We start from the raw sequence: 19,647 nt of genomic DNA, 5'->3' as shown, positions 1-19,647 counted from the left end.
TGCAAGCCCAGAGTCTGACCCTGAACACTGTCTCTAAGCTACTGTGCTTGTTAGAGAATGGTAGAGCTAAGGCCTCAGTATCAGCCCTTTTATTTCAAAATGAGGGTCAGAGATGAACTGTGACTTGCCCATGGTCACCCAGCCCTGTTAGTGAGAGAGTTCAAATAAGTCTCAGTGCCTGCATCTAACTCTGAAACATCCTGTCGCCTGGGGCAGGTTACGTACCTTTTTTCAGTTTACTTACTCATCTATAAAGTGCAACTAGTAATTATGCCTTTAAATCTTTTTTTAAAACACTAACAGTCATGTCTGCCCAGAGTCCTCTTTGAGGTTAGGACCATGTATGATGTATGTGGACAACTCAGGAAAACTGCAGAATCCAAGGCAACAACAATGGTAATCAATGATGACAGTCTCGAGAGCCCCCGCCCTGCACAGGAGACTTCACCACATACCCGGAACCCACACAATTCCAAATTCGTGGTCCATGGTGCTCCCCACACCCCATTCCAGTTTAGAGCAGAGAAGTCCCAGAAAGGGGAGCCATTTGTTAGATTGCCAAAGCCAGGGAGAAATGCCCTTCCCAGGATTTGCACCTGCCTAGTCCTGGCCGGAGCTCCTAGCCATCAACTAGCTTCCAGCGAAGATGGCCGGTGATGCTCTGTTTTGCATCTTCTCAAGAAATAGCAACAGCCACGGAGCAAAGGGAAACCGTTTTTGTAAAAGCCAGATCTGGAAGGGACTGGCCAGTCTTGCAACCTTGCAATGGAGATGGTGACAAATGCCATTAGTCCCTCCCGTCAGTATGAAAGACAGGATGCCTCAAGGCTCCAGGCGGAGGAGAAGGACCCGGCACCTTCTGAAGTCACACAGATGTTTGCATCAAAACAGAAGATGGGAGGTGTCTGCAGTGGCTGGAGGGGGGCAAACCTGAAGTCACTAGAAAGAGGAGCTGAATACTAGCTTATCTGTGGTCTGTGGTGTTATTTTGTTATGGCCACAGTGAGTGCTTTTAGACAACAGGTGACCAGAAAACCCAAGGGCCCATGTGCCTAATGGGTCTCCAGCCATCTCCTCTCCTTGCCTACCAGACATGGGCCTGAAGTTGAAGAGAGGACCTGGACAGAGGCAGATGTGAGTTTGGATCCTGTCTCTGCCCCTCACCAGCCTTGTGAACTTGACCACTCTGCCACCATTGAACCATCTGTGAAGAGGAGAATAATTGTACCTCCATCATCCAGTCTTTTTGAAGGTTAAAAGAAATCCTTTACTTAGAGAGGGCTCCACACAAAGAATTAGAAGCAGGAGTTTAGACAAGGTGGACTTTAGGGAGTGCATTAAAGTTGGGTGAGGTGGGGACTCTTTTTCTTATAAGCTAGTGGTTTTCATTAACAGCCTCTCTGGTATTTGATTTCTTGACCATGGTCATGTGTTTGTTTGCTAAAATAATAATAATAATAATAATAATAATAATAATAATAATAATATTTTGAAGGCATTTTAAGAGATCATGTTAATCCAGCGCTATGCACTATGCTTAGCAAACAGTAAGAGCTTAATATGTGAAGGATGTTCATGTTCATTTCCATGCACCCAGATAACTTGCTGTCATTATTCTCTGTATGCTTTGGGGAGGGACCCGGGGTCGCTGTTATAGCTGTGTGCAGCCTATAGCTCTGGAATTTCAAAGTGGGAAGGGGGCATAGGAAGACTTGAGGCCGATCTCCTCTCACTGAATGAGGAATGGGGCCGGTTGCGGCCCTTTCTGGCCCACACCCTCTGGCCTCCCTGCCCCTGGCTTGCTGAAGAGGGTAGGTGCCACCTTAATACCTGGACTTAGCTCTGATCGGCTTTAGCTGCCTTAGATCTGCTTCCCTGGGCTGCTTCTGTTCCATGCTGTCTTGCCAGGACAGAGAGGGAAGAAGAGTGTTCAGGGAATTCAGCGCGGGCTTGCCAAGATCAGGTGGAGCCAGATTAACTTTGTTTTTTAAAAATGAGTTTTGAGTTGCTGAGGGGACAAAAAAGCACAAATTGGGCACTTCTGGTCTCCATCAAGGTGTCTGAGAAGGTTGTCTGGGCTTCTTGGGAACATGATGGCAGAATGCTGCATGACATCACTTGATAACATTGGGGATTAAATGGTCACACCCGTGGGTACCGTACGGTGGATCCTGGTGAGGTCCCCTGCACTGAGCTCCTGGCAGTGAGCCTGGTGTCTCTGGGTTAAACTGCCACTCTGTTCACATTCTTATTTGTGGCCTAAATGAAGACCTCAGAGTCAGCTCTAGAGCATCCTATGTGCGGCCTTCGGACTTCACACTGCTGTTATGAGCTACAGTAACACATAAAGGCCCTTTGCCACTGAAACCCCAGTTTCCTCATTTGTAAAATGCCTCACTGGCTTGTTTTGGGGACTAGATGTTGCAATGCATGCAGGGCTTGACCCCCTGTCTGAGACCTTGTAAACATTCAATAAGCGGTGACAGTCAGTCATTGTGGTCAGAGATGACATGAGCCAGGAAGCCGTAGTGGACATGGTGCATGAGAGACAGCCTTCTGAAAGATCTCAGCGTGCAGGAGGGATGGACCCAACCTAGCAACTCAGAGAACAGCATCCAGCCAGGTGAGCAGGACGCCGGCCTGGGGGGTATCACAGATCCGCAAAGGGGAGTCTGTGCCGCAGCTGCAGGAAGAGCCTCTTTTAACAGCATCGATAGCAGAGTAGGGTCCAGAGTGAGCAGGCCAGTGACAGCCCCCTCTCTCCTGGGGTCACAAACCCCACTGGAATTGCATGTAGCCTGAAGTGTGAGGATTAAGGGAAGCGGCTACACCGTGCTCTGTCAGAGGAGAGTGGCCAGGATGGGAGTCAGTCTAGAATCAGGATACCTAAAGTGTCACCTGGCAAAATTGGGAATGTTTGGTGGGGTTTTAGTGTGAGAAAAGACACAACCCTGCTGCTAGAGCAGGTTAGGAACCACTGAGACCGACCCGGGAGTGGGACAACTGGAGTTCACAGCATCCTCGTCATTTCTGGAGGAAGCCGACTAAAGAGCACGATTCAGTGCACTGGCTGAGCCATCAGCTAACCCTCCTGGCCTCTCTCCACTCTTGCAAGAGTGGGGACCCCAGGTCTGCAAAGCACACTCTTATACCAGGTTACTGCCATTCTCTGACGAGGCAGGGCGATGTGGGACAGAGAAGGACCCTGCATCTGTGATGTTTGCAGGAGCCTGACTTCACCCGGTCAAGAGATGTCCCAGCGATCATCACTGGGTGGGGCGAGGGCTGATACTGGCCACATCCCCTGGGAGAGCAGCAAGGGCGTGGCCGTCAGTCCAGGGTGTCTGGGTGAAGATGCTTCCTCATGGGAGGAAGACGCATGAGGAGTGAGAATCCCCTTCTCCCAGTTAGGAAAGCTGCCAGGAAGTTATTGAACACCTGCCTCGTGAACCCAGTGCTCCCCCTTCACTCGTCCAGGGAATCATAAAATATTTATTCATCACCAATTCTGTTCCAAGTGCTGTTCCTAAGCTCCTAGGGAAACAAAATCGAGATTCCTTCTCTCATGAAACTTACATTTTTGGTCTAGGAAGAGAAAAACAATAAGCAATACTCACACTAACTAGGGAAATCATAAACTCTGCTAAAAGTGACAGTCGTTATGGAGAAAAAAAGTAATAGTTGAGGGGAAGGAGGGAGGGACCCATGGTGCTGTTTGGGGAAAGAATATTCCAGGCAGAGAGACAAAGTCCCTGTGGCAAGAATGTGCCTGAGAGGTGCAAAGGAAACCAGTGGAGGCCACAGAATGGGCCCTGAGTTCTGGGGGACACTGAAGCTGTCCACACACAGACTATGGCCAGGACCTGGTCCACACCACAGTGATTCATTAATTGGTTCATGCCTCATCCCAATCCGTGACAGTTGTTGTTCTTATTATCTCTTTTTTAATACATAAATAAGCTGAGATTCATAGCCAGAACTCTCATTTTTATTTCACAACTGAGAAAATTAAGACCCAGAAAAGCACTGGGCAAAGACTGGGTCCCTGACTCTTGGTTCAGAACCCTTTACTCACATATCTGCTCTAGAAATGAATTTCCTTTGAAGGAAGTGAATCTGAGCCTCTCTGGAAGATTCAGGTATCAATCACGGGCTCTTAGCACTGCCCTCTCATTTCAGAACTCCTCTATTGGCCACACATCTTCCAGCCTAGCAAGGAGCATGGTGCATAAAATTCTAGAGGGGCTAAAGTGTTAAGCATGGCATTGATGAACTCTGGATGAGGGGAGGAAGCCACTGGCCTTTAGGACGACCGGCACTGCAGTAGTAGTAAGTTCCAGTACATACTGATGGCCTCCCTTGGGCCAGGCCCCTGTTGTAAGCTATCCTGTGTAATGCATTTATTCTTTACCATCACCCTAAGAAGTAGGTACTATCATTGCCCTCATTCTATAGATGAGATAACTTGCCCAAGAACCCACCGTAAATAAGTAGCTGAGCCTGATTCAAAGCCCAGTCAGGCTGGCCTCAGAGTCGGTCATCTCAGCCCCCCTGCTCATGCAGATTGGCCAGAACCAAGGCAGGCTACACCAGCAGCCAGGTTTGGGTCACTCAGAGCAAGTGTCCATTTCCTGCAGGTGCTGGGCTTTTCGTTTCCCTATGCTATGCAGAGAATAAAAATACTCTTGGCGGCTTCTCATCAGACACGGGGATTCTCAGGCTCAAATAGCAAGTTGACTTTCTAGAGTGGTTTGAGCAGAGGAAGAAGCCAGTTCCATGGATTGAAAACGGGATTTGGTATATGCTGATATGTTAATGGTGACAACGGCTAGAGCTTGTTCTTTCCAACAGGCTGTCACATACAGTCGTCGCACCACTCCATCCCACACAGATTCTGGGAGGTAGGCACTCTTGTCTCTCTGCTTATATATGAAGAAGCAGAGATAAATTCGGAAGGCTGGTTTGCTTAGCCAAGCTAGAGTACTGGTAAGTTAGGAGGGGAGAGAAGACTAGAACTCAAGTCCAGACCTAACTAGTACTCTCTGCTGCATGACAGCTACACTCAGAAGGTAGCCCCAAAGAGCCCCAGAGGCATGAAACCTGGAAGCCCTTCATCCCATCCTTCTTCCTGAGAAACAAGCATAAGGATCCACAGCAAATTCTCAGGGGTATATACTTAGACTTCCTGGGCTTGGCTCTCCACTCAAAAGATTGTTTTTATTCTCTGAGAACTGGCTGGCTGCATCTATTCCTCTAAGTTGGATTGCTAAGGGATTGACATGCCTTGGCCACGTTTAAGAGTTTGTATTGATATTACTGTTGTGAAAAAGCACATATTGGTCCCCACCATCTATATGACTGTGACTAATTTTTTTTTCCCTCTCTCTCCCATTTCATGCAACTTTTGCTCACAGCCTTCTTGGCATAATTGACACATTGGCTCAGGCCGCCAAGACTGCCAACTTGGAGCCTTGGATCAGTTAAATCAGTTATGACAGATGTGATTATTTACAAGAAAATAGAAGTCACTATAATTAGACCTTCTAAGGAATACATTTGGGAGGAGAATGAGAAAGCACAAGTTTAAGCTGGCATGATGTGTTTGATTTCAGCCGTAAGCAGGTTCTTCAGTATTCTTGAAAGGAGGTGTTGGGGTGTCTGACACCCCCCATAGGCACTGCCATTTATCAGTTTTACGACACAGCTCCTGATAGATGGAAGGCCAGGTGGTGGAGTGAGCATTCGACTGGGCACCCCAGACGTCGTTTCAGTTCTCAGCTTAGCCACTTGTCCTTAGCATCCGTTTCTTTCTTTTCTCTCTGTTTTGTTTTCAATCGTAAAATGGGGATAAAAAAAAGACTCCCTACTTCATGGTAAGTCGGGGGAAGTTGAGAGTGCTGGAGTAAGACAAGTGTTCCAGCCTGTGCTGGACATAAGGCACTGAGGGTTGGATGTCCCCACCCTTTCTGAGCATGCCACTCTATCTCCATGAACCTCTCCAGCTGGAGATGCAACAGGGCAAAGGAGCCTTCCTCGCCTGGGTTACTACTTCACCTCTCAGCCCCCTGTCCTTGGTTCCACTGTGATCGGTATAGTTACCATTCTTCGTGTGCAAGAGGTACAACAGCACGGTGCCTGTGGCCCACGATTCTTTCAGGGGCCCAGAAAATTTTTAATTTTTATTTCTTTGAAAATCAGAAAGAAAAAGGAATATAGGAATAACGATGATAAAATGCAGTGTAAAAATGCTAAAGAGGAATAGACACAATTGTGGATCCGGCCTGATTTTATGTTCCTATTTGTATCCGTGCAGTCATAAAACCTAACTTCCATTTATTTATTTTGAATTAATTGAATTAAAATTACATATTATTTATATATGTCTGGAGGAAGGGGCCCACGAAGGCAGAAGTACCTAAGACTCACAAAAGTCACCATGCCTGGTTGTAGGAGCTTTTGAAGTCTGAGCTCAGTCATTCTCAGGAATGCTTTTAAAATTCTCACTTTACAAATGAGAAAGCCAGAGCCTAGGGAGGCTAAGGGACTGGTCCAACACGGCATGGCTAGTCAGAGACTCTATCAGTCACATGGGGCCACAGCTGTAACAACCCACATATAAATGGCTCCGCACACGAGGAGTTGGTCTCTTGTTTGCACGATTCAGGGTGTGTGTTTAGCATGCAGTCTTCCACGGGGTGCGTCAGGGACCCGGCCCCTTCCGTCTTGGCAATCTGTCTACCTCTAGTCCTGGGTTTTCTCTCCATTCAGCTGCCAGGTGGGGTAAGTGCAGGAACCACAAGTGGGAGATTTTTATGGGCCAGGCCTGGAATTACCCCATGACACTTCTGCTCTCTTTCCACTGGCCAGGAGGTAGGCATATGGCCACGCCTCATAGGAAGGAAGGCTGGGCAATGTAGTCCACTGCAAGTCTGCGGGGAAGAGGTGAGCATGGATCCTGGGGAGTACCCGCAGTCCCCGAGACACTGACAGTGTGGGGTTCCGGCCCAGGCCGTCTGCACACCAAGTCCCGCTCTTTCCACTCTGCTTAGCAGATTCTTGTCTCTCTTGGCCTCCACCAATCCCCTTCTCTGGCCCTCTTCCTCTGCCACATTTGCCCACTAATCCCCCCTTCCCAGTTCCAGGCCTTTTTGCCTGGGTGCTAATGGTGCCATGAGAGATGCATTTGGGGAGCTTGTCAGGCTGCTCTAGGAGGCTGCAGCCAGCTGTCCTGTCCCTGGTGTCTCCAGCTCCAGGCCCAGTGCACTGCTGGACACGTGGAGAAGGCAGGGTCCCACTCCTGGGGTGGGAAGGGACTACAGAGAGCGTTCAGAGACCCCGGGAAGGAAGTTTGAACTGCACTCGGACCTTGAGTCTGGGATGAGGAATCAGAAGAAGAGAGTGGCACCAGGGGATCCCACAGCACAAGCATGCCACCGTCCTGGCATTCCTGACTTTTTGCCAGACATGAACCATGTGACATCTAATTCATCCACGTGCACTGCCTCTGGATACCCATGATCCTCAAAGACAAAGCCACCAGAGCCGACTGGAGGCTAGATAACCTCTGGACTCTTTCCTATAACCACCAGGCAGGCCCAGTGACCCTGGTGATGACCTGGTGGTACTGGTGTTGGTGGGCTCCAGCTCCCCTGGCATCAAGCCAGGGATGTCTGTTAGAGACCCTCCTGTGGAATTGGAGCATCTGCCTCCTCCAGGAAGCCTTCCCAGTTCACTTAGCACTCCGTGGCCTCACCTCTGCGGAGCTCAGGACGCTTGTTGCCATTCTCCTTAAATGTCCTGCCTCACCTCGTAACCCTCTTGTTATTTGCTGTTGGCCTCTGAGGCGGGGAATTCAGCACCATGTTCAGAGCCCCTGGAGTCAGGGACTGTCCCTCCTGAGTCTTTCTGTGGGCATCATATGCTAACCAGCATAGAGTTAGTTCTCGTGGTTCATCCAGATTCACACCCAGGACTAGGTATGTAGTAAGGAGAGACTCGATATCATGCACCGTCCTTCTTTTAAATAAAAAGGTTTTGCCTGCAGTCATCTGAAATGGTCCCAGTCTGCCCCTGGTCTCTCATGAATATAGTCACACCAGTGTCTGTGTCAGAAACAGTCCAGTCAGACCTGGCCAGATCACCTTGCTGCCATTTGCCAGCTGATGGACACTGGACACACTCTCCCAGTCCTCTCTGCCTGTTTCCTCATCCGTCAGATCGTCAGATCGGGAAGCCACTGTGGCTAGCGGTTCGGTGCCCGTGAGGTTGGAAGGAGAGCACCTGGAGACAGCACTTGGCAGGCAGCTCCCTTCCAGTTCCTGCTTGTGACTCGCGCAGGCGCAAAACTTTGCTTTAAAAATGTGTCTTGTGAAGAGACTTGGCATCCAGGACGCGCCCTGTGAGGAATTTGTTTTTGTTTTAATGCTGAGGACGTTTGCATGAAAACAGGATCTTCGTTGCTTAGGAATTGATCAGCTCCTGCTGCTGCTGCTGCTTTCCCTGCTATAAAGTGCCAGCCCCATATCTATCATAAGCAAAGGAGAAACTGTAGGGCTGATGTGGGACTGTGGCTGCTCAGGGAGGGTCCCAGGCTGCGAAGGCTAGAGGCAGGCGTCAGTGACGAGCCATGACAGGTAGAAAGCGCACAGGGACAGAGGACCACCGCCACGGGGAAGATTTTTTATGGATCTAGTTGGTTCTCGATGCTCAGGGGGGAGAGAAGGAAGAGGCAAGACATTTAAGACATGGTCTCCACCTGCAAGAGCTCAAGGGCCCTCTGGACAGACAGGAGGCCAGCACTCAAGAAGATACAGTGACTGCACACATCTAACAAAGACCATAGATGTGAATGACAGGAATCAGCACCTGCAACAGAGAGGTTGGTCATGAGAAGCTGGATGCACTTGGGACCTGCTCCTGACTCTGCCAGGTGACCTTGACCATGTGGCCTGACCTCTCTGCACCTCTGTTTCCTCTCCTGAAAACTAACACTCATCTTGCAGGCCCATTATGAGGGTGTGTGGCGTGCTGTATGCTAAGCGGTTGGCACAGAGTGAGCGCTGCATCTATCCAAACTGTTATTCTTAGTATTCATAACACTAGATGCTCACCATCCTGAGGAATAGATATCCAGATGGCCACAGAAAGCTTTTCAGAGGAAGGACTTGAACTTGATTTGAAAAGAGGAGAAAAGATGACCAGAGACCTTAATAAAGAGGGTTCGTCTGAAATCTGAGCAGCCATGCCAGGACCCACCTGTGCCCACTGCAGACAACTGTTGAAGGAAGTTTTCCAGAAACCAAACTAAAATTGTCCACATGAAATGGGAGGAGGGTTTCCAGGGGTCCTGCTCCACAGAGACTCTGGCCCATCTGTGGTCCCAGCCTGGCCCCACAGGCACCTGCATAGAGAGGTAGGAGAGGAGGTGATCTTGGAGCGAGCACTTGGCAGTACAGGTCTTCCCCTGCCTTCGGGCTTGTCTTCCAGAAGGCAGTGAAGGGTGTTCACATCCAAGTGCCCCCGGGAGGCCAGACACCTTCCTCCCTGTGCCCTTGCATGCTAATCAAAGCCCAGAGCCTGTAGGAAGCGCCTGCTTGGCAAAAGCTCTGCTCCCTTGCCTCAGCTGGCCTGCCCACCCTCCCTGGCTTCCCCTCCCATCTGCCTATGGAAGGACAGGGCGTCCATAAATCCAGCTTTCGGGGCCCCCAGGGGCTGGCAAGGCTGCCATGGACCTCCGTCACATGGCAGGGGAAAACAATTGAAAACCACTTGGCAAAAAGAAGGGGTGATCTAATGTTTTAGAGCAAGAATACATTTTTTCCCTCGCCATTCTTCTTCGAGCCCTGGGGGGAAAGCCGGCTGCTGTCCAAGCCCTGTCAGGTGGGTCCCCCAGGGTCCCTGGCTCCTCTGCCTCTGGGAGAACCCTGCAGAGGAGTCCAGGCTGGGGCGGGCTCTGGAGGAGCAGGGCTGGCCTTACCTTCCTGATTCGCCTGAGGCCCCTTGGAGCGAGGATGTGGCACATGGGCCTGTGGAGAAGCCCATATATAGAGCCAAGGGAATGCGGGCCTCTGGCAGGCGGCCTGGAATAAATGGCCGTGTTCTGAGGGCGAACGCCGCCGAATTATAAATAGCACCCGCCTCCCTCCCCTTCCAACTTGCTGTGTCTGTCACTGGAGGGTTGACAGTTAAATTCAAGGGGACTGAGCAGGACAAGGAGGCGGGGAGTGGGGGGAGGGAGATGCTGGCCCTTGACGTGGGATAGACAAGGGGAACTGTCGCCAGGCCGTGGGGCTGGGGAGGGGGCGCCTTGGGAGTAGCAGAGTGGCTACTGAGTCAATGCATTTTTATAAGCTGCACAAGCATGGAAGGAAAGCCAAGGAAACCCAGCTCCTGAGATGGCTTCGGGGCCGGCTGTGGCTCAGTGACAGAGCGCTTGCCTAGCACGCGTGAGGCCCTGGGGTCCATCCTCAGCACCACATAAAAATAAACAAATAAAATAAAGGCATGCTGTCCATCTACAACTATAAAAGTAAAATAAAAAGAGATGGCTTCAGAGACGCTCTGGAGCCTGAATAATAATAATAATAATAATAATAATAATAGAAATCAGCTCCAAGGAGCATGAGAGGTTTCTCTCTGGTTCGGAAAAGTCAGCCACTCTGGTTTCCACATCAAAACCTACAGCCAGGTGCCCACAAAGGCCTGTCCCCACAGCCTTCTGCCATAGTTTCTTCGTGTGTTTTTGTGTCTCTGTGACACAGGGGAAGCAGGGACACTTTCTCCTCCAAACCCTCTGTGTGTTTTGCTTCTGAATGCAGAAGGTTTTAGAAAATAAAGAAAGAAGGAGTGCGCAGGTCTGGCTGTAGAAACCACCCAGCCGCCCACACCTGGGTAACGGAGATGGGAGGGAGATGACCCGGCCACTCTGAGGTCTGGAGGAGGGGCAGCTGCTTCAGTTGAGACCACAGGTCCTTGACTGTGTCCTGGACCCTGCTGGTGCTCCTGGGAACCAGCCGCCAGCTTCCCTGATTTGCTGCCTGGCCCTGTCTGGGTAGAAACGAGAGTTTGACTGGGCCATGTGACGGGACAGAGGAACTGGGGGGCTTCCAAGAGCTGGGACAGCCTCCCTGGCTGACTCTGCCTCCTCCTCTGGGCTCAGGCAGAGTGGCTGACAGTTGCTTATGTCCTTTTGTTTCAGCTGTGGTTCTTTTGCTTGGCAAGGATTTGGAAGTAGGTCAAAGCACTCCCTCTTCCTTTCCGGCCCTCAGAATTCTCATTTCTTACGTCCACTGGAGCAGCACTGGGAATCAAACATTTAAAAAAAATAGGGAGGAGCAGGCAAATTTTCATTATCGTTTGGACATCCCTCAAAAGAAGATCCCGGGCTGGGGTGTAGCTCAGTGGAAGAGTGCTTGCCTAGTGTGCTCCAGAGGCCCTGGGTTCCATCCCCAGCGCCACACAGAAAGAAATCCCAGGGGCCCACAGCTGCAGTGGTGAGGTGTGTGCCAGTGCACAGTGGAACCTGACAGTGTCAGCCTTGGAGGGACCATTGGTCTTACAACCAAGGGTCCTAAAACCGTGCTTCAAGGAGCTCCCTGGAGGAGGGTGTTTGAGAGGCCAGAGCAGAAATGCCAAACAAACAAGTTGTACACTTGCTTTAAAAAAAAAAAAAAAATGGATCCCATGCCTTTAGAAACCAGTTAGCTCACTCCATCATGTTAGTGCTAAGTAAATGAAAGCCCCGCAAGTAAAAAGGCTTCTTTCTAGGCCCAGACCTGCACTAGGCTGCCATGACTGTGGCTCTTGTTTGGGGGAGGGGACCGCCAGAGGGCCTTAAAGAGCACCTTCTCAGCTTGTATCCTTCAGTAACTGAGGTCGAGAAAGGCAACAGGATTTGTTCAAGGACTCGTCGGGGGCAGACCTGGGGTTGGAAGCCATCTCAGGTGTCCATACAAAGAGGCCCGACATGCCTGCAGGACCCCAAATGGCAGGATTTGCCCCAGGGGAGACAGCTTCCCAGAGGAAGTGGTACTGAACGGAGCTAAGAAGATGACTGTGACCAGTGGCAAGACAGTGATGAGGGGCCAGGAGAGGACCTGGTGCTTCAACCCTTCCCTCCTGGGAACGTGGCAGCTCTGGGAACAGACTGTTCCCATCTGTCTCTGCATCAGCTGCTAGCCTAGGCCACGTGGAACATGAGTGGCGTCACCACCTGCCAGGTGAGGCCCGGCCAGGCTCTCGGCGAGGTGCTCCGGCAGACACCAAGCCTGGCATCTGAGCAGGCTGCTCGCACACAGGCGTTTCCGGAGCCAGGCAGGCGGTGCTCGGGAGGGCGGGCTGGAAGGCTTGCTGCGGCAGGACTTGAATACATAATGTGCCTCATCCAATTTGAGCTGTGACAAAGTCCAGACAGCCTCCTCTAGACAGGAAAGGACATTGAAGGGACAGGTGGTACGTTTTCTGTGAAGTCCCCCGTGGATTCCTGAGGGAGAGCATTAGCTACCCTCTGTTGCATGGATACAGGCTGTGCCCCATTGGGGTGCCGGTCTTGTTCCTGGCGTTTGAATGTAGCTGGTTTTCCTCACCCAAGACCAAAGAAGGACATGGATAAAGATGCTCAGAAACGTGGAGCTTGATCCTCGTGTCTCGGATGCACTTGAGAAATAAACGTTTTGTATGACACAGTGTCCAAGGAGAAGGAGCCCTGTCCTCACACTCTGCTCTCTCAGACCTGCAAAAAAGCCAGCCTCTGCTCATGCCCTCAGAGACCATCTCGTCTAACCCGGGGTGCAACCTAGTCTTCAGTTTCATGATCCCCATAGCCTCAGGGTGAGTCCAGGCCAGCCAAGGAGAGCAAGCCCTGTGGCCTACCCATCCTGAACTTGAGCAGAGACTCCCCAGCGTCCCCATTTCCTGCTGTCCATTTGGAGCGGTGGGTTCCTGCATGAAAAAACCTCACTTTGCATTTGTGAGCGTCACAGTCTCCATCCTAAATGAGAACCCAGGTCTTGTTGGGGTGCGAAGAGGCCAGCTTCCCACTTCAACTCTCTCCTTCCCGGCACTTCTCAAAGTGCGATCAGAGTTCTGTAAGAATCTCTGTGACGAAGGGGGTTCCGTTGTCACCTCAGTTTGGAAAATGTCACACACTGGTGCACCCTGCACTTTAGTCTCTGCCCAGATATGAACACCTTTGAATGGTCTCACCAAGCTGTTAAAGCCACCGTTGCCACCTCTATCCCTTCAAAGTGCTCTGCCCTCCAGAGGGCTTTTGCATCCGGGTCCTGTATTTAGCTATTGACTCTTGTATTACCTGCTTTTCCCACAGTAATGATGTTCCACGCTGTAGGAACCTTGTCTGTTTTGTTCACTAGCTCCCTAGAATACCGTCTGGTTTAATAAAACACTGTGTCAAATAAGCACACGAATCAATTCATACGCACAAACGCTCAGGATTCCTCCATATATAATTCTGTTCAGCTTTGTTTAACTCAGCATTTTTTCAGCCTTTTCCCATTTTCTTTCCTGTCTGGTGCATCTCATCACCCAGTCCCAGGTCAGATCTGGCAACGGGAGGCCAGGCTTGACCACCCTTCGGAGACCTGCTCTTTCTCCACACCAGGTTTCCTTTCCTCCCCAGCACTAAGACCAACAGAGATTAGGCTGTTTATTTACCAGTTCTCCTAGTCCATTGGCCATTACTACAACTGAATCTCACAGACTGGGTAATTTATACAGACTATAGGTTTGTGTAGCTCATGATCTGACACTGGAAGTCCAAGGGCATGGAAGCCTAAGGTCCCTGGTGAGGGTCTTCTGGCTGCCTCATAACACGGCTGTGGGCATGAGACAGAGCAAGCTGCTAACTCAAGTCTCTCTCTTCTTTTAAGGCCACTAATGCCATCATAGGGCCCCTTCCTCATGACCTCATTAATGGCAGTTACCTCCCAAATGCTTTTAGCATATGGGTTCAGGAATTCAGTTCCTAGCACATGAACTTTGGAAAGATGCATGGAGACCACAGCAATTGTTCTAAGTCCCGAGACCTGAGCTCCCTGAGGGCAAGGTGCATCTCATCACCCAGTCCCAGGTCAGATCTGGCACCAGGAGGCCAGGCTTGACCACTCTTAGGAGACCTGCTCTTTCTCAACACCAGGTTTCCTTTCCTCGGAAAGGAAAAATTGGTCAGTTCCCATGGACTCTGGGTGCCAGAGGCCAACACTGCATTATCAGGCAAACAATGATTTGCTCCCTTTTCTAACTCTCCTCAACAGCCCTGAGTACTTAAGTCCCACCAGACATGTTCTGGAATATGCTGTTTTCTGTCAACTCTTACGGGACAGTGACTTCTCCCCATCTTCCATCAGAACTGGGAAGGGTTGTAGAGATTGCCTATCCCCCAGCTCTTGTTTTTCAGGGCTCAAAGAGGGTATTGGCACCAGTGCTTCTCCACATCACCCATTTCCGTCTGGCTCTCTTGCATGGGTTTCCTGGGGCCAAGGACCCCACCCCTGGGGATGTGAAATAACGCAGCTTTGTTACCTGCTAGTTCTATAGTTTAGAAATCTGCATTGGGTCTTGCTGAGCTCAAGTCAGGATGTGGGCTGGGTGGTTCCTTCTGCAGGCTCTAGGAGACGATCCGTTTTCTTGATTTTTCCGTCTTTGAGAGGCGCCTCGTTTTCCTTGACTGATAGCTCCTTCCCTTTCCAAAGCCAGAAGTGGCCACTTGCGCCTTACTCAAGCCTAATTGGTCCAATGTTGACTCCCCTGCCTCATTCTTTCACTTATAAGGACCTCTGTGATCATGCTGAGGCCACTGGATAAGCCAGGATAATCCCCCCACCTCGAGAGCTTTCACCTAATCGCATCTGCGGAGTCCCTTCTGTAAAGGAACTTATTCACCGGTCCTGGGGACTAGGACTGGGACATTTGTAAGGCAGAGGGCACTATTCCATCTGCCACACCTGCCATCATGCTGTCTCTGCTGCATCCTCAGGCCAACACGGTCTCCCCTGTGACCCCAGGGCCTCCTGTACCTCACTGCCATGGTACTTGTCACCTAACTTTATATCTGGCTCATAGTCTGGCCCAGCTAGGCCAGGGTTTCCTCATGGCCAGGGCTTGGTCCTCTTTGGGCCCCACCATCAGCACATTCTGGCACATAGTGAGTTGTAGTTCAGGTTGTTTCCCAGGCTGAGAGAGAAAAGCTCATGTCCACTGTACGGCACCCTGTCCCCATCCTTGTTCAGAGGGGCTCTCTGAAGTTTAGATACTTATATTTAGGTCCCCTGTGAGTAGCCCTGTACAAAGGCTGAAGGAGAAACCTGCAGGGCATGGCTTAGTAGTCTAGATCACGTCCTGGGTAAGTCACGTCCCTCTCCTGAACTGGGTAGTCACCTGCCAAGGAGGGCTCAGAGCCCAGGACCTGTAAGTGTCCTTCTCAACAACAGCTTGTCTTGGTCAGCTTGGTGCCCTAACAGAATAGTACAGACCAGTGGGGCACACAGAGCAGACATACTGCTCGAGGTTCGGAGCCTGATCAAGTCCAAGGTTAAGGTGTGGTCAGGTTTGCCTCTTGATTTGCATCCCTACATGGGAGGGAGACAGAGCTTCACTCTCTTTGCTCTTCTCACGGGCTCTCTCCTCCAAAGGCCCCGCCTCCATTACCATCACCCAGCACACTGGGACTTCCATTACGAGTTCTCAGGTGACACGGCCCATTTCGCTTCTGTTACCTGGAGTGAGCTGTGGCAGATTCTGCCGCCTGGTTCTTGTAGAATACATCCTTCTCATGTAGCCACAGCAACAATTTGCTTCCGGCTTGAGCTAGTAAGTGACTCTATCAATGTCATTGGCACACGTCTGAGCAGTTTCTTTCCACTGTCCCCATCATTCAGAGCCTCACAGAATCCAGAACATTGGCTCCATCTGAGGTCAGAGAGGGCAAACTGCCTTCCCTCGGTCTGAGGTGGGGCTTAGGCCCCAAGTCTGCCAACTGTTCATCCCCTAATATTCCACTGTCCTATATCAGGCTGGCTTCATACTCTGCAGTAAGTGCCGAGTTACAACACTCTGATGAATTTTGGAAAGAAAATGAAAGCAAAAAAAAAAATCATAAACAGTTTAAAGCAATTTCTATGTTGAAGTGTTATGTGCTTTTCTGTACACGTTCTTTGTTATAATAAAAATACATCTTAAAAGTCTCAAATAAACAAAACTAAATAGATAGGGTTTCAGGTCCTAAGCCAAGAACCTGAGCTCTTTCGGGCCTGCTCTTCCTGCACCACCTCCCTCCTGCTCACCACAGCTGTCCCGGGCCCCCCAGAACCAGAGGCCTGGCCTGGGCCATCCGTTCATTCATCTAGCAGTCAGTTATGACAGTTCTGCTGTGTTTAACATACCCTGTACCCCTCATTTGCCCTAATGACACAGTGGAGTAATACTAGATTGAAGAGACCCTGGAGTCCAGCAGAGACCTGGGTTCCTGTCTGTACTTCTCTCATGCTCAGCCTCAGATTTTCATTTGCAAAGGAAGAGGACTGATCTGGGCCAGGCCTGTAAATTCAAATGGATGCAAGGGCCAAATAAGTGAATGGGGTGAGGGAGCTAGCCGGAGTGGATAGCAGAGTGGTGGTGACCTTGGCGAAGGACCCATACTCAATCTAATAGGGAGGGTTACCACTATTCCCAGGCAGGAAGATGGGCTCAGTGATGCTTGCTAGTCCCCTTTTATTTTTCCAAGAAAAGTTGGAGCTCTTGATTTCTATGAGACATTCCCAAAATGTCAAACCCTTATACAGGTCAAAGAAAACATGTCTGGAGACCAGACCCAGCATCAGCTACTAATTTGCAAGCCCTGAGCTAAGACCCAGTAGGTTGCATCTGGCATTCATACCTCTGAGAGGAGGGCCTGTTGCCGCCTGTGCCTAACTTCCTTTGTGCCTGGATGTGTGTCTCTCCCACTGCAGTCAAGGCACATGTTTATGCCAAGCACATAATTGTCCTTGGAAGATAGTACTCGCTCATTTAAGGCTAACTGCGGAGGACTAGAGCCACATGTCGTATGTCTGTGTTGCCCCACCCGACCCCATCCCACCCAGGCCTAGCACAGGGCTAGGGGTACAGAATAGTACCCAGCAGTCGTGGGCTTATTAAACAACCTGCAGCTGCAACTTTTAATGACATTTTGGAATCAGTCATGAAGTAGGCAGAAAAATCCCATGGTTTTTGGCAAAATGGTTATAATGTTTGATAAAGAAGCTGCTTCACCTCAAAGCTCTGAGAGAGACCCCCTGGCCTGTAATTCATCCTTCACTTTATGCAGGTAAGAGAAATGGAGACCCGCAGAGAGCAGAGCTGGGCCATTTGTCAAAAACCAGGCTGCACCAGCCCCTTCCGGCCTAAATTAATTCACTCCTCCAAGCTATAAATTTCTCTCTCACCCTCTCTCTGTTCCCTCCTTCATTGCCTCTTGCTCACTAGGGGAAGTTAACAGTGGACTCAAGGACGCATCTCACTTACCAGGGGCAGGGCTTGGACTCGGGGCAGAAAAAAAGCCCATTATTTACGAAGGCGAATGCGTAGCTCTAAGGGCACTCACACCTTCTCCGGCCCAAGGAAACACAAAGAAACATTTGAGCTGGTGGCATCAACCCTCTTTTCTTCCCTGGAAGGAAAATGGGCCATTATTCTCCCAGTGCCCCATTCCCACCAGGCCTTGGTTCAACCTCCAGCAGAGAGGGGCCCCAGTTCCTAAACTGGTCTCCTGGCTGGACACTTCAACAACATATTAGCATATTTTGCATTTAAAAGGGGCTTGGAAAATGAATTAAATGATTGGCGTGGTGTTTCAAAAGGTTTTTCCAAACTACTAGTAATTGTGTGGTTTTAAAATTCACCATTCCTGCCTGAAATGCCCTCAGCCTGGCAGCCGGCTTAGTCAGGGGACATTGTGCCAGGCGGGGGCATATTTTAAGGCTCCTGATATCCAGCACTTGACTGAACAGTACCTGGAGACTTGCTAAGAGAACCTTGTCCTAGATTTTCAGCAGAGCTTGCAGTTCATTTTCCTCCCTTTACAGAGCTGAGATTTATGCCAATTCAAAACCTCTTTTTAGGAGAGGGCCTGGGTCAGCCTTTTCATGGGGGCGCCAGGCAGTGTAGACATGATTGGAATCCTGACACAGAGCGAAGAGAGGTGGAGAGCGGAGCCGGGTGCCAGGTTGTGCACTTGCTCATAGCACATGGCACCGCTGTGGCCAAAAGGGCTCTGTGTAGGGAGTGAACATCTTTTGAAAGGCAGAAGCTTCCAGAACGTGCTTGGGGAAATATTCTTCAGGTCCAACCTCTTCATTTTTCAGGTGAGGGAGAGAGGACCCAGAAAGACTATTCCATGCTCAAGGTCGCTGGCTATGAGAGTAGATCAGATTCCCCTGGCTCTCAAAGTAGATTTATTAATTTTGCAAGTTACAAGATCTATTAATTTTACAAGAAAAATTAACCAGGAGTTAATGGTTCAGGATTGGATAGAGGTTGGAAGTATGAAATGGAGAAACTTAGAAAATGACAAGCTGTTTACGAATCTTAGGTTTTGTAGAATAATGACGTTGTTATTAATTAATATAATCAATGATGAGAATAATAATGCCAATAATTGCTAATATATGTGTGCTTTCTTGTTACCAACTTCTGTGCCAGGTGCAGTACCTGTATTATTTAATTCTCACAACTCTGTAAAGAAAGTTTACAGGTTGAGCATCCCTAATCTGAAAATCCAAAATCTGAAATGTTACAAAATCTGAAGCTTTTTTTTTTCACATTTTTGATTGGTGCATTATAGTTGTACGTAATTGTGGGATTTGTTGTTACGTATTCCTCCATGCACACGGTATGTAATTTGGCCAAAATCACTCCCCAGCACTTCCCCCTCCCTCCCTACCTCCCACTCCTGGTCCCTGTCCTCAACTGATCTCCCTTTGGTTTTCACAAGATTCTTGTCCCTTTTCCTCTCTAGCTTTCACATATGAGAGAAAACATACGACCCTTGACCTTCGGAGTTTGACTTATTTCACTTAACACGATGGTCTCTAGTTCCATCCATTTCCCTGCAAATGACATAATTTCACAAAATCTGAAATTTTGGGAGTGCAAATAAGATGATGCCACAGTGGAAAATAACACACGATGAGACTTTTATTTCATGTACAAATATCATATTTAAATTGTCATATGAATTACTTTCAGTCTGTGTTATTACCACTTATGTGGATTTCATATTGAGACTTGGGTCTCATCCCTGAGAGATCACTTTATACGTATGCAGAAATTCCAAAATAAAAAAATCTGAAATGTTTCTAGTCCCAAGCATTCCAGATAAGGGATTCTCCACCTGTACTAAATATCCCTGCCTTACAGATGAGAAAACTAAGACTCACAAGGCTTAATACCTGGTCCAAGCTCATGCAGATCTGTTTGCCTTCAGAATCAGAATCTTTAGGGAGGGAAAGGAGTAGAACATGGAGAGAGCAGATGGGCGCCTTAGGCAGGGAGCAAGGACACCTCTGGGCAAGTGGACACTGATGGCCATGGAGCAGGGGTCACCTTTGACCTGGGCATGAAACAAAATTCCTGCTTTTTCTGGAACTGGAGAGA

General features: G+C 49.5%; 1 protein-coding gene and 1 long non-coding RNA gene across 3 annotated transcripts in view; one reads left to right on the top strand and one right to left on the bottom strand.

Moving 5' to 3' along the window:
- Zhx2 (zinc fingers and homeoboxes 2) overlaps nucleotides 1–19,647 on the top strand; it is a 160,988-nt gene that overhangs the window by 22,489 nt on the left and 118,852 nt on the right. The window lies entirely within an intron of this gene.
- Nucleotides 4,027–10,005, bottom strand: LOC113195232 (uncharacterized). The gene is made up of 3 exons (XR_003302375.2): nucleotides 9,977–10,005; nucleotides 9,111–9,400; nucleotides 4,027–8,865 (listed from the first exon to the last, which is right to left on the bottom strand). It is a non-coding gene; the product is annotated as an uncharacterized LOC113195232 (long non-coding RNA).

Source organism: Urocitellus parryii, chromosome 7 (assembly GCF_045843805.1).
Source record: "Urocitellus parryii isolate mUroPar1 chromosome 7, mUroPar1.hap1, whole genome shotgun sequence".
In the NCBI taxonomy this organism is placed as follows: domain Eukaryota; kingdom Metazoa; phylum Chordata; class Mammalia; order Rodentia; family Sciuridae; genus Urocitellus; species Urocitellus parryii.
Note: the sequence above shows the minus strand (reverse complement) of the source record. Positions and strands in the feature narration are given on the sequence as shown.